The 12,819-nt window shown below is 48.8% G+C and overlaps 1 protein-coding gene across 3 annotated transcripts in view; it reads left to right on the top strand.

Annotated features, from left to right (window-relative positions):
- The first annotated feature begins 1,521 nt into the window (after positions 1–1,521).
- Positions 1,522–12,819, top strand: part of IL21R (interleukin 21 receptor) — a 53,515-nt gene continuing 42,217 nt past the window's right edge. Inside the window, exon 1 of one of the 3 annotated variants that reach the window (XM_024744204.1) lies at positions 1,522–1,544. The gene's annotated coding sequence lies outside the window, so the exon portion shown is untranslated. Of the gene's footprint in view, positions 1,545–1,612; positions 3,801–4,941; positions 5,621–12,819 lie in introns of those variants that run through there. The other 2 variants (XM_024744203.1, XM_024744202.1) reach the window with 2 other exon arrangements.

The following is a 12,819-nucleotide window of genomic DNA, read 5'->3' as shown; positions in this document are numbered from 1 at the left end:
ACATCCCAGCCCTGGGCTGGGCCAAGACGTGAAGATGCCAGAAAAGGTTTGCTGACTGACTGCTGGACATCCTTGGTAAACAGTTCCACAATGGATAACACTCTTACCTTGTTTGTGTGTGAAGGGCAGGTGGGGGTGGTATGCTTTAGCTGAACTGATCACTTCCCACACTCTGACAATTAATTAAACCCCAGACTAAAGTTACAGTTGGTTGCCATGTCTGGGTACTCCCTAAAATTTCCCCAAGCCACACCCACTTCAGATGCTTAGAGGCAGTAGAGGGGGGAGGCAGAGCAAACCAGCCATCACCGGCATGTTGACTGAACTTCTCTCATCTCAGTTGTCCCATCTGTACAATGGGGCTAAAAATACTAAGTCTGTCCTAGGGTCATCTGAGGATTAAATGAGTGAAGATTTACATAGCATTTAGATGAGCACTGGCTCATTGAAGAAGTCTATTAAACAGGATACTTTTTCTGGGTTAACCAAGAAGTGTATGAGATCACTAAATCACTGCTCATGCTGTTTCCTCTGCTTGGAAATACTCTTTTCTACCCCTTACTCACTGCCTTACTCTGTCACCTTTCCGCTTAGATGCCCCCACCTCCAGGAAGTCCTCTGGCTCCCTAGACTTTGGTTAGGTGCCTCTCCTCCGGGCTCCTTACACCTGTGCTTCCCCATCAGCACAGGTAGGGATGATCTGAGACATCTTGGGGTGCCCGTTGTCTTGCATGGGGCGGGTGCTGAGTTCATGAAAGGACATATCAGAATATACGTCAAAGGATAAACAAGTGATTTTGTTCTCATCCCTGAGCGCTTCTAACTGAGACTCTTGCCCTGCCCTGGGCACCAAGGCCCTGGCTGCATCCTCCATGTGTCCCTGGGAAGAGAAGGCTGTGGACCAGTGGGCATCGTAAGGCTGGTTTGCACCAGCTCCAGAGAGCAGCTGTGTCATTTTTACTCTGCCCTGCATTCTGTGACATCATGTTGGTAGCTTGAAAGTGGCCAGGGTGGGAGTATTTACAACATGGAAAGCAGCAAACACCACACACCAGGTTTTTGTTGTTTCCTTTTTGATGGCTGACCAGCACACCTCCCGTTGTTATTTGGGGGGACCACAGAACCCTTGTTTCAGTCTAACCGGGACATGCTTTCCCACAACTAGATTTTGCGCGTGCAGCTCCCTCTGCCTGGACCCCTCCTCCCCTCCCCCCACGGCTAACCACAGCTCCCTCGTGGCCCCTGACCTCTGAAGGACAAGACCTGTGCTTCTTCCTCCTCCCCTTTCCCTGCTGCACCCAGCCCAGCCTGCAAGCTGCTGCTGTCAGTAAATGCTTGTTGATTGTCTGACAGTTCTTGGTAAATACTTTTGTGAGTTTGACCTTTTCCCCATGTGAATGTGGGGAAACCACGGCAGCCTGAATTTTCAGTAAAGAGGAGCCTCTTTGAGGAAGGGAGTCTTTGCAGAAACTCACCACAGCTGCCTGGAAGCAGAGTCATTGCAGCCCTTCCTCCCTGCGTGCGCAGCCTCTTGGAAGACCCAGGTGACTCGGGGCCACGGCTCCCTCCCGTGCAAGATGGGGGAAGAGGAGGAGGTTGGGGACTTTGGGGCAACGGCTCTTGGTGGGGTGGGAGGCCCTGGAGGCTGACACACGTGTGCACACACACAGGTGGGGTTGGGCACGTCAGCAAATGTGTGTGGATTTGTCACTTGGATCATGGTCTGGTTTCAGGCGGGTTGACAGAGGCTTGGGGATCTTCCGACCACAAAGGGTGCTGCAAATAATGCTGGTCTCTGTCGCCTGCACGACCCACCTCCTGCCAAGACCCAGGTTGTGCCCTGTGGCTCCAGCAGAGAGCGAGAGGGTCTACTCCTGTGTGCGCATGTGGGGAACAGTACTCAAAGTCCCTGGTGCATGGGAGGGCTCAGCTCTGCAGAGAGAATACTCAATAACCAGGACCTGTCTGATTTGACCATGGTGCCTGCATGTCTACACAGGAGCGTGCCACCTCCCCCCCCCCATCCATTACACATGTGGGGAAGGCGGGAACTCTGTTTTTGTCACTGCTATGTCCCCAGCACAGTGTCTGGCACATAGTAGATGCTCAATAAGTATTTGCTTTTATGCAAGTGTGCACGTGTACACGTACATGTGCCTGTGTTCACGTGACCGTGTGTGTACCTGCACACGGGTGAACATGGGTGGATGGGGCTGTTGTGTGCTTTCTGTGCAGCCACGTGAACAGGGACGTGCACGCCTGTGTGTGAATGTGCCTGAAGAGGGAGTGTGAGAGAGGGGGCTGAGTCCTCACTGGCCCACGTGACCACGGTTGATGCATCTCCCAATAGCTGGGGATCTACTTCTGAGACCTCAGGTTGCACGTGTGCATGGGTGCGTGAGCAGGGGTGTGATTTCATGTGCACGTGTGTGTATGTGAGAGCTGTTCAGATGTACACAGGGGGATGTGCATGGACTTTTGTGAGAAAGGTGATGGGGCAGTGGTTAGCAGGCTCAAATTCCTTTCATTGCGTAACTCGTCCATCTGAGCAACCATGGACGAGTTACTTAAACTCTTTGTGCCTCAGTTCTTTATCTGTGGGATGGGGTGATAATAGCAGCTGCCTCCTGGAGCCATTTGGGGGACTAAATAAGATACTAGCCCTTGGCACTGATTCCATTAGGAGTGGCTCTGGGCGTGCCCATGAGAGGTCCATTGGGCGGGAATCTTCCACTAATGCCAGTAGCGAGTCCCAATCATGCCGCCTGCTACTGTTTTAAGTGGTGTGTCGCACATGGCTCTATGAGCACATCTGTGTCCCCAACCTGCCCCCACCTCAGCCATAGAGAGATAAGGACCCTCTCTGCTGGGCGTCAAGATTTGCATGTGGGTTACAGGGAAATAATCAGGCTTCGGTCTAAGGTGATTGGAGCAGGGTGGAGGTGGGGGGAAACTGGACTCTGAACATTGCAGTCCCTCTCCTCAGCCATCCTTCCTCCCCACTCGGGGGAGCAGAACTTGGTCTTTCCTTGGTCACCTGACTCCATCCTCCCAGCCTGGAGAGATCAGTCTTTGCCCGGCCAGCTCACTGGGCTCTGGGGAGGAAGATATGAAACGATGGGTGAGGAGCTCACTCTGAGAAAAAGTGGTGCTAGGATGTGCTCACGGTGATTCCATTAGGAGTGGCTCTGGGCGTGCCCATGAGAGGTCCATTGGGCCGGAATCTTCTACTAATGCCATAAAATGGAAAGAACCAGGTGACTTTCGGGAGTCTAAAAAGAGCGATCATGCTCAGGAGGGGAACTTTGTACCTCAGAAGACATCAGAGGAGACTGTCAACCAATCAGTGTGATTAAGGAGGATGAGGACTTTCCTTCACTCCTGCCCAGGCCCTGGGAGGGGCTGGAGGACAGGAAGTGACCTCCGAGGCTAATCCAGAGTGTTCATTCATCCACTGATTCACTTGAATCACATTTCTTGAGTCCCAGAAGATTCTAGGCCCTGGGGGATCCAAGACCAGTTCCTGCCCACGTGGAACTTGCAGTCACATGGAAAAGCCCCAATAATGCAGTGAGGCTCACAGCACGATGAGGGAAGCATGGGCCCAGAGGAGGGATGACTCACCCAGTCTTGGGGCATCAAGGAAAGCTTCCTGTAGGAGGTGACATCTCCAGTGAAATCTGAAGGATGAGAACCAGTTTACCAGGAGATGGCAGGGGCGAGAGGGCATCTGGTGGAGGATACAGCACAGGCAAAGACCTGGAGGAACAGCCTGACCTGGCTGGAGCACACAGTGTGAGGTGAGTGAGGTGGTAGGTGAAGCCGGAGGGGAAAGCAGAGCCCTGGGAGCCACACGTGGTGTTTGAGGCTGAAAGGGCCTTGTCATCTGCAGGCCATCCTGACTCGGGAACGGCAGGGGTGCCTATTTCCTGGGATGAGTCGAAAGTGGGGGTGGAATGGGGGTGATGGTGGAAAGGAGGGCCTTGAAATACCCATGCAATCACTCGACAAATATTTCATGAGCACCTACTATGCGCCAGGCACTGCTCTGAGGGTGGGGGGCTGTGCAGTGAACAGAACAGACAAATCACGGCCCTAATGAAGTTGCATGTCTACTGTGGGGACAGACAGCCAGGAGATGGGCATGAGCGCACTGAGTGAGGTCGGGTGGCAGTGAACAGGCCAGGGAGGTGAGGGAAAGAAGGGCAGAGAGCTGCCGTTGGGGGAGGCCAGGGAAAGCCTCGCTGAGGGGTGGGGGCGTCTGAACACGGGCTTGACGGGAGTAAAGGAATGGGCCATGCACGCATCTGGAGGTGGGAGAGGGAGAATGTTCCGGGTGGAGGGGCAGCCTGGGCAAAGGCCCTGAGAAGGGCACGCTGTGATCCACGAATAGCAGGGAGGCCAGAGTGTCAGAAGCAGAGAGCGAGGGGGTGAGGCGATGAATTCCCTGGAGGTGGGGACCAGCCACGGAGGGCCTTGCTGGCACCCTAAGGACTTCGGGTCTTTTATTTGTTTGTTTCTTTTGGCCGCACCATGCGGCATTAGGGACCCTAGTTCCCCCACCAGGGATTGAACCTGCACGCCCTGCTTAGGAAGCGCAGAGTCTTAACCACCTGACCACCAGGCTAGTCCCAGAACTTTGGGTTTATTCTACAAATGACAGGAAGGTTTTGGGGGGCCTTCCCCAAACACTTCCCCAACATGGAAGTGATGAGATCAGATTTTTGTTTTATTTATTTATTTTCATAAATTTATTTATATATTTATTTTTGGCTGCGTCGGGTCCTCGTTGCTGCGCGCGGGCTTTGTTTTTAGTTGCGGCGAGCAGGGGCTACCTTTCGTTGCGGTGCACGGGCTTCTCATTGCAGTGGCTTCTCTTGTTGCGGAGCACGGTGGGGGTCCGAAGGCACAAGTGGGAAGAGCGGTGAGCAGCAGCTTGCTGTGATCATCCAGGTGAGGGATGCTGGTGGCTCAGGGCAGGTGCTGACCTTGGAGTCTGGGTGTGTTTTGAAGGTAGACCGGCAAGACTTCCTGACACGTGGGTTCAGGGTGAGGAAAGAGAGCGAGAAGGCAAGGATGACCCTGGGCTGAGGCTGTGCTGGGAACCCAGGCGTACTTGCAGTCCACCCCCTTCAGCCTGGAGCAGGTGGAATAATTATCACTGAGAAGCATAATCATAACCCCTGCTGTCTGTTGAGCCCCTACTCGGCCAGCCGTGGTGACCTCATTGCATCCTCGTTATTTTCCCATCTGCAGGTGGGGGTGTAGAGGCTCAAAAGAAGGAGGCCCGCCCAGGCTCTCTCGGCCCTAAGGGTTGAGGTTCACCTGCGATGTCATCAGTAAGATTGTGGGTCCAACACCGCTCCCACTACAACACCAAATCAGGGGTCCTCTCCAGGGGCTACTTGGCAATGTCTAGTGACACTTCCGGTTGTTACTGCTGGCGTCTAGAAGCCCAGGATGCTGCTTGACATCCTACGATGCAGAGGACAGCCTCACAGCAAAGAATCATCCAGCCCAGATGTCTACAGCACCGAGGTGGAGAGACCCGGCTCCCCCATCCTTCCAGCACCCCTAAGAGACCACCTGAGGGATTTGGGAGCCCTTCCCTGAATGAGAAGTGAGTCTGTGTTAGGGTGGCAGTTAGCAGCAGGCAGCTGTGGTGACAGAGGCTGGTTCCTCTGTGGAACTGAACTCGACGTCCTTGTGGCTTTTCTTGTCCTTTTCAATCGGCCCAGGCATCTGGGCCTATGCCTCTCATGTGTAGACAGTCTCCAAGGGCCTGATGTGTCCCCAGCCCACTACCCTGCTGAGGACCTTCTATGGCTCTGGGTACCATCTTCCCTCCAGTCAATGGCCTCACCACTTCCCTCTTGTCCACCCACACCAGGGCCCTCATTCCGCAAATACCCTGTGTCTCTGCTTGGGGCTTTGTTGCTCATCTCCAGGGCACACTTCCTTCCTCTTTCAGTCTGTTCTTGACTGTTTTCCTTCTCTTATTTTCTTCTGCATTTATCTTGCTGCTCTTTCTCCAAATTCTTGAGAGGGATGTTTGAAACATTCTTTTTTAGCTTTTCTTCTTTTCTAATTTATGAATTTTTAAGGCTACAAATTTTCCTCTTGGTATTGTTTTAGCTGCAACCCACAAGTTTTGATATGTACTTTTTGTATCATTCAGTTCAAAATGCTTTCTAATTTCCCACTGTGATTTTTCTCATTGTCCCTTAGGTAATTTAGAGGTGTATTTCTTTGTTTCCCCATCCACATTTTTGACAACCTTTGGAATGGCCTCTCCTATCTTTTCAACATAGTGAACTGCTCTTCTGAGTCCAGTTCAAGTGGCCCCTCCTCTGAGAAGCCTTCCCTGGACAGTCCCTCCACCCCAGTCCAGGCATGTAATTAGTAGTTGCCTCTTTTCTGTTCCCATGGCACTTTATACAGACGATCATTGTAACACTTTTAGGGCACACAGTAATGTATCTGTCAAGACTCTTTCAGTTTCAAGTGAAAGAATACTGACTCTCTTGGCTGAAAGCAAAAGAGAACTTACTGTCTCATTTCACTAAGATGTCTGACTTTCAGGCACAGCTGGATCCAGGTGTTCTGATTCCTGACGACTCAGTTTATCTCTTGGGTCATTTCCTGTATGTTGACTCCATTCTGTTGCAAGTTCTCTCATTGTGGCCATGAGCTATCTGCAGCTACTCCAGCTACTGCAGATATAGCTCATCCTCTCTGTTCCAAGTCTGGAGTCTTTGCCCTAATTGTCTCATCAAAAGTTTCATGGAGTCTCATTGGTTCTGACTGGGTCACATACTCTCACTGGATTAATTAACGTGGCCTGGAGAATAGAGTACATTGGTTTAGGACAGGGTCATGTGCTCCCCTGGAGAGAGAGACAGAAAAAATCAGGACACAATTACCAGGAGAGGAGTAAGCTAGTACCAGAAAGCTAAAAAAGAAAAAGAAAAAGTAGAAAAGCACTACTCCTAAATACTGTTACTACTAGCAACAACTATTGAAATCAGTCTTATACTCACCGAATGCCACCATCCCCAGTGCTTTACTTTTAGTCTTGCGTGTCCCTTTCCCACTGGACTTGAGACCATCGACAGTGAGGGAAGATCTGTTCTATTAACTGAGAAAAATCGGAAGCTACAGGGGAGGAAGGAGATGGGTAACTCTTCCTCAACCCTATTAGTGTAGCTGCTGCAGTAACTCTCTGTCTTAATCAGCTCTGGCCTGCCACAACAAATACCACAGACGAAGGGGCTTAAACAACAGATTTATTTCTCACGGTTCCAGAGGCAGGAAAGTCCAAGATCAAGATGCTGACTGATTCAGTTCCTGGTGAGAACCCGCTTCTTCGCTTGGACAGCTGCTCTCTCACGGCATCCTCACGTGGCCTTTCCTTAGGGCCCATGGAGAGGGGGAGAGAGAAAGAGCTCCCTGGTGCCTCTTCTTGTAAGGACACCAACCCAATCCTTAACGAATTTCTTAGCAGCCCCATCTCCATGTACATTCACATGGCGGGGGTTAGGGCTACAACATGTGAATTTTGCGGGGACGCGAACATTCAGTCCAGAACACTCTCCATCCAGGATAAGCCCTCCCACATCTTTCCAAAAATGAGAGCCGCAGAGACACTGAGCATGAAAGGAGGCTTTATTGGCCCTGTGGTCCAACCACACATGCAATCAATCTGACCATACATACACCCACACCAACAGGTGGCCAAGCCTTGGTTTGCATACGACCGGGGACAGGAAGTTCACCTTCTACTGTAATTAGGCAGCTCTGACTGCACTGGTCTGGACCTAAAGGTCAGCTCTCACATCCCTCACCCTGAATCTTTTCTTCTTCAAGCTAAATACCTCTGCTCCCTCGTGGTTTTCAGACCCTCTTCACACTCCTCCCACCTTTTTAGTTGCCTCTTCTGAATATACTCCAGTTCACCAATGTTCTTAAAATGAAGGGCCAGAACTAGACATAGGCTGCAGGTGTGGCCACTGCAGTGAGGCTCACCTCCCTTGTTCTGGGCACCACACCTCTCTTAAGGCAGCCTCAGGGTGCCTCAAGTTTCTCTTGGCCATGACATACTCTTGATGTTGGGAAAAACCCCCAAGTGCATGTTGCTTCAGTGGTTCTAATACACCCACGTGTGAAATTGACTAGTTGACTTGAAGTAAAGGATATAACACTCATCCTTGGTCAGTGTCTTTGGAAGGACCACTACTCACATCTCTATAAATTTTTAATGACTTCCCTCTTGCTGTGCCTTCTCTCCAGCATGCAGGTGCTTTGTGACCTTCCATTTTTAATTTCAAAAATGGAAATAGCTTTATTGTTTTCCTCAGATTCCAGAAGCAATGTATCACTTTAAAAATCAATACAGGGGGGCTTCCCTGGTGGTGCAGTGGTTGAGAGTCCGCCTGCCGATGCAGGGGACACGGGTTCGTGCCCCGGTCCGGGAAGATCCCACATGCCGAGGAGCGGCTGGGCCCGTGAGCCATGGCCGTTGAGCCTGAGCTTCTGGAGCCTGTGCTCCACAATGGGAGAGGCCGCAACAGTGAGAGGCCCGTGTACCGCAAAAAAGAAAAAAAAATCAATACAGGGAATTCTCTGGTGGTCCAGTAGTTAGGACTTCACGCTTCCACTGCAGGGAGCATGGGTTCAATCCCTGGTTGGGGAACTAAGATCCCGCATGCCTCATGGCACAGCCAAAAAAAAAAAAAAAAAAAATCAGTACAGAAAAATACAAAAAATTAAAAATAAAAATTCCCACCATCTAGATATAGCCCTATTAACACTTGGAGCTAGACTGCCCAGATTCAGATCCTGACTTGACCACTTTCTAGCCCTATGATCCTGGGCAAGTTGCTTAATCTCCTGCACCTTCATTTCCTTGAGTCTAAAATGCAGATATTAAAAGTGACAACTTAGGGACTTCCCTGGTGGTGCAGTGATTAAGAATCCACCTGCCAATGCAGGGGACACGGGTTCGAGCCCTGGTCCAGGAAGATCCCACATGCCGCGGAGCAACTAAGCCCCTGAGCCACAACTACTGAAACCCGCTCTCCTAGAGCCCATGCTCTGCAACAAGAGAAGCCAGTGCAATGAGAAGCCCACGCACTGCAACGAAGAGTAGCCCCGCTTGCCGCAACTTGAGAAAGCCTGCACGCAGCAACGAAGACCCAACGTAGCCAAAAATAAATAAATAAAGTGATAACTTAGCACAGGGCCTATTAGATGGTAAGTTCCTTAAAACTGTAAACAATTTTGTTATTAATAATTGTATTAGTCAGGGTTCTGTTTCTCTGGAGAACCTTGACTAATACAGAGAAATATGTCTTAGTCGGTTCAAGCTGCCGTAACAAAATACCATAGACAGGGGCGGGGGTGGGGGCAGTGGGTGCTTAAACAACAGAAATTTATTTTCTCACTGTTCTGGAGGCTGGAAGTCTGAGGTCAATTCTGAGCCAGGAAGTCAGCATGGTCGGGTTCTGGTGAGGGCTCTTTTCCTGGCTTGCAGACGACCATCTTCTTGCTGAGTCTTCACGAAAGTTGGGGAGGCAGAGAAAGAGAGAGAGAGAGTGTGTGTGTGCTCTGGTGTCTCTTCCTCTTCTTATGAAGCTACAGTCTTATTGGATTCAGGCTTCACCCTTATGACTTCGTTTAACTTTAATTACCTCCTAAAGGCTCTGTCTCCAGATAGTATAACATTGGGGATAAGGGTTTCAACATATGAGCTGGTGGGGGGAGGGGATGCAGGTCAGTCCTTAGCAATAATATCAGTATATGTGATGGCTATTGACTTTGTGTAACATGACTCTGTACCTGCACCCCCTTCTTTTTGTGATAACCACAGCAATGGGTTGGCAGTGACCCAATCAGAGCCTCCCTCCTCTTGGTCACAGTGACTCGTGCAGGTATGGCCAGGTTACTCAAGCTGAGCCATCCTTGACCCCAGACTGGCACACAGATTGGCTTGTGATTCAGTCCAAGCCGATGCACATAATTCCCTGGGGTTTTTCTGGCTGGAGTCCATGGGAACTATTCCTTTCCACTCTGACTGCAGAGCTGGTGAGTTGGGAGTTCGGGGTCTCCAGATGCTGCACAGAGAAAGCCCAACTGCAGTAGGAGAGAATCCCTTTCTGAGCTTTGCCCACCTGCTGCAATACATCCCCAGGTTTGCTAAGCTTGCTTGGTTTGGTTTTCTACTACTGCAACTGGAATAATGTTGTTAGTAACAGGCCCCGAGTAATAAAATTTGTTTAGTTTATTTTCTAGGATATGAGAGATTGTTCGTTGTCAGTGTCAGTTTTATCTTTTTTCCTCCATAACAAGCCCCTGATGGGCATCTATCCAACAGTCAGGATTCTATCTGCATCTATATCTACCGCTATGTCTACATCCACATCTGTATGCAAATCTGTATTTATATTAGTTCAAATACAGGTTCGGTTGCATGCAACAGGAACTCAAGTTGATAGTGGCTTAAATGAGTGGTTTTTTTCTTACATGGACAGAGATGTCCAGGGCTGAGTGGTGCCCCACAAAGTCACCCGGGCACCAAGGCTTCTTCTATCTTACTGCTCTGCCATCCTTAGGATATTTTCCATGTCTGCATTCTCCGAGATGGCCACCACCATGCCCACATTCCAGGGATCAGGAGAAAGAAAGGGGGCAGAATGGCAGGTTACATTCCCTCCCTTTATTTATTTTATTTTATTATTTTCATTTTTTAGTGGCTTTAAACAACCATTCTGTCACGATCATAGGTTCTGTGGGTCAGGCATTTGAACAGGACCCAACAGATATGGTTTGTTTCTGCTCCATGGTATCTGAAATTTGAGCTGGGGAGATTTTTTTGTTTTGGTTTGCCCACGCCACGCGGCTTGCAGGATCTCAGTTCCCTGACCAGGGATTGAACCCAGGCCGCAGCAGTGAAAGCGCCCAATCCTAACCATTAGAGCACCAGGGAACTCCCAGAGCTGGAGAGATTTGAAGGCTGGGAGTGACTTACCAGCTGGGGGCTGGAATCATTTGATGGCTCGATCACCTGCAGGTCTGGCACTTGGGTCAGGGTGACTCAAAAACAGGACAGCTGACCAGAAAACCTACACGTGATTTCTCTGTGCAGCTGGATTTCCCCACGGCGTGGCTGCCTCAGGGTTCTTAGAGCTCTTGCCTGGCAGCTCAGCACTCCCAGTAGAAGTGTTCCAGTCTTTTTTTATTTTTAAAAACTTAAAAGATTTTAAAAGTATAAGGCACGTCCCTATAAAGGTATGACTCTGAAACTGCACATGGTACTCACAAAACCTGATTTTCTCACTTGATCTATTACATCTTTTGATTTTAAATAATATAGGATATCTATTTCTATATCATCTATTTTATATACAAATTAATTTTCCCATTTTAATATCTGCAGGGTATTCCATGATATCAATGTTTTATAAATTATTAATACAACCCTCTCTTCCTGGTTCATTCCAACTTTGTCAATATTTTTATATGTACCTGGCATAACTTGTTCCACCAGTCTGGGTATACAAATAAGCCCCTTTCTCTTTTTGATAGTCATTCAAACCCCCTGTGTGGTTACAGGTTACATTCAAATGGTATGAGACGAACCACAGTGGCTCAATTACTTAAGGGTCTATTCTCTTGTATAATGTGAAGCCTGGAGGCGACTAACTACTGACATTGGTTCATGGCCTGTGATATCAGCACCAAGTTCTCTGTGATTCTCTTGGTCTTTCCCTTTGGTTCCAAATGGCTGCTAGAGCTCCAGCCATCATATCTACACTTTAGGCAGGAGAAAGGAGGAACTGGAAGAATAGAAGGGCCAAAGGGTGCTCTCAGAAGCTCCATTTGAACATTCCTATCATTAGCTTCAAGGAAGGCTGGGAAGTAGTCTGTTAGCTATTAGTTATCTATTTAATACATATTAGTGTATATATGTCAATCCCAATCTCCTAATTGATACCACCACCACCACCACCCCCGCCACTTTCCCTGCTTTGTGTCCATACGTTTGTTCTCTACATCTGTGTCTCTATTTCTGCCCTGCAAACCAGTTCATCTGTACCATTTTTCTAGGTTCCACATATATGTGTTAATAGATGATATTTGTTTTTCTCTTTCTGACTTACTTCACTGTGTATGACAGTCTCTAGATCCATCCACGAATGACCTAATTTCATTCCTTTTTATGGCTGAGTAATATTCCATCGTATATAGGTACCACATCTTCTTTATCCAGTTGTCTGTCGATGGGCATTTAGGTTGCTTCCATGACCTGGCTGTTGTAAATAGTGCTGCAGTGAACATTGGGGTGCATGTGTCTTTTTGAATTATGGTTTTCTCTGGTTATATGCCCAGTAGTGGGATTGCTGGGTCATATGGTAATTCTATTTTTCGTTTTTTAAGGACCCTCCATACTGTTCTCCATAGTGTCTATATCAATTTACATTCCCACCAACAGTGCAAGAGGGTTCCCTTTTCTCCACACCCTCTCCAGCATTTGTTGTTTGTAGATTTTCTGATGATGCCCATTCTAACTGGTGTGAGGTGATACCTCACTGTAGGTTTGATTTGAATTTCTCTAATAATTAGTGATGTTGAGCAGCTTTTCATGTGCTTCTTGGCCATCTGTATGTCTTCTTTGGAGAAATGTCTTTTAGGTCTTCTGCCCATTATTTGATTGGGTTGTTTGGTTTTTTAACATTGAGCTGTTTATGTATTTTGGAGATTAATCCTTTGTCTGTTGATTCATTTGCAAGTATTTTCTCCCATTCTGAGGGTTGTCTTTTC

This window comes from Neophocaena asiaeorientalis, unplaced genomic scaffold, assembly GCF_003031525.2.
Source record: "Neophocaena asiaeorientalis asiaeorientalis breed wild unplaced genomic scaffold, Neophocaena_asiaeorientalis_V1.1 scaffold91, whole genome shotgun sequence".
In the NCBI taxonomy this organism is placed as follows: Eukaryota; Metazoa; Chordata; class Mammalia; order Artiodactyla; family Phocoenidae; genus Neophocaena; species Neophocaena asiaeorientalis.
The sequence above is the reverse complement of the archived record's forward strand: the minus strand, read 5'-3'. Positions and strand labels throughout refer to the sequence as shown.